The sequence below is a fragment of the Buceros rhinoceros genome, unplaced genomic scaffold, assembly GCF_000710305.1.
Source record: "Buceros rhinoceros silvestris isolate BGI_N320 unplaced genomic scaffold, ASM71030v1 scaffold34270, whole genome shotgun sequence".
NCBI classification, from domain to species: domain Eukaryota; kingdom Metazoa; phylum Chordata; class Aves; order Bucerotiformes; family Bucerotidae; genus Buceros; species Buceros rhinoceros.
The window spans coordinates 2,848-4,690 of NW_010388429.1; the positions used below are offsets into that span (position 1 = coordinate 2,848).

Below are 1,843 nucleotides of genomic sequence, written 5' to 3' on the forward strand. Positions count from 1 at the left end.
ACCTTCGAGCGAAGGGGAGAGGCACCAAGAGTGAGATTCACGCGTTGCGCACCCAGGGTACACGGGAACAGCGTGTTCTTTGGCAGGACACAGACAGCTCACTGTTCCAGTCACCGCTGGTTTATAGAGGTGTCTGACAACTAATAAAAGTGGAAATTGTCTCCAGTACGACTCCGGCTCTGTACCAGCTCAGCGTCTGCCCCAGACGGACTGACTGCAGATAAGCATACGCATGCAAAGGGTTTTTCTTGCTGCAGCAGCAGCAGCTACTAAGCCCTGCACCAGAGTGCGCACAGAGCTGGGCAGGGGCAAGGCTTCACGGATCACAGCCAAATGACACGGCTGAGAAGTCCCAATTCCATACGTACCAAATTTCCAATTCATTAGGGTATACTTTAATAGACTTTGCATACTCCGAAGAGAGTAGATACCTAATAAATGAAAAAAATAACATTCCAGAAAAGACATTTTACCTCTCTGCTCTGAATTCTTTATAGATGCCAAAATCTGCAAAACCCAAAAACAGTTTGTCAAGCCCCTCTGCTCTCTTCACCTCTCATCACCGCAGTCTTGGCAGCAAAACATCACCCACGGCCAGCTGAGAACAGCAGAGGAGTCCAAGCTCACTCCAAAAGCACACTGCTGGTACCAGACAAGCCTGTATCGGCACTTGCACGAGTGCTGCAGAGCACAGCAACAGCACTGGAGTGACACGGGCTGCCAGAGGAGGGGCTGCTTCCTTTGGCTGCCAACACAGGGTCACCTGGGGAGAACACCCAGGTGACGAGTCCCAAGAGCAGAACAAGAAGTGACAGCTGACCAAAAGGCAGCAGTGCCAGGGGAAAACCAGCCAAACCAGCCAAAAATCCAACCGGCAGAAAGATCTGTGGAGGGGCTGAACACAGGATAGAGCAGCCTGAACCAAGTCAAGGGAAGAATAGGCAAAGACATGGCCAGCAGGAAAAGAATTGTTCTCCCAAGGCATCTGGTGGTAAAAAGGAGAAAACTGCAGCAGCAGGCCCAGATGAGGGAAAGGAGGAGGTTCTTCCTCCTCTGAAAGAGCGTTTGCCTGTGAGGGTTCACCCAGCAGACCTGTGCAGCTGGAGGCCAGGGCTGTGACCTCTTGGCACTGTGTCCGGGGCTCTCCTCAGAAAGGTCGTGTGGGCTGGACACCTTGTCCTACAATGAGCTACACACCAAACTTCAATAAATTTTACAAGAAAACAACACTTTCACTGAATTTCTTACAAACTTCGTGGCTTTCAGTAGAATACATTAATCGCAGAAGGAACAACCTACAAAACCGGTTTTCCTCTCAGGGTTGAGCTTGATCATGCCTCATCCCCTAATTGATGAGTTTCTTCTTGACTTTGCGAATAATGACAGACTTGAGCAATGACGATTGCCTCAGGTCGAGGAGCTTCCAATCGGTCGATCTTTGTTGCACCTACCCCATAATTTAAGATTCAGAATTGATTAAATTTTCTGAAAAAGCCAGTCATCTCACCGCCACGACCCAAGAACTCTCCAGCCACCAGCAGACCATTTCAGCCAGAAGCCAGCATGGCCCAGCCTACTCCAGGTCATCCAGAGAGCTCTGCGAAGTTTGGCTGCAGGGTGTCCTTCCTCATCTCTAAGATGGAAAATGGAACAAGTTTTTCCTAGACAAAGACATTTATTAAAAGTTATTTAGAAATAAATTCCCCTCATCCCCAGAGTGATTTTCCCCATCCTTGCAGACTTTAGAGGGAAGTAAAACCGACCCGAGCGGCTCAGCCCGTGAGCGGTGCCCGGCGCAGGGCCGGCACAGCTAACACTCCAGGCCTCTCATGGCGGCGATGCT

The 1,843-nt window shown here is 50.1% G+C and overlaps 1 protein-coding gene across 1 annotated transcript in view; it reads right to left on the reverse strand.

The window, feature by feature from the left end:
- COG7 (component of oligomeric golgi complex 7) overlaps nt 1–1,843 on the reverse strand; it is a gene marked incomplete at its 3' end in the record, with an annotated part of 20,892 nt that overhangs the window by 2,213 nt on the left and 16,836 nt on the right. The window lies entirely within an intron of this gene.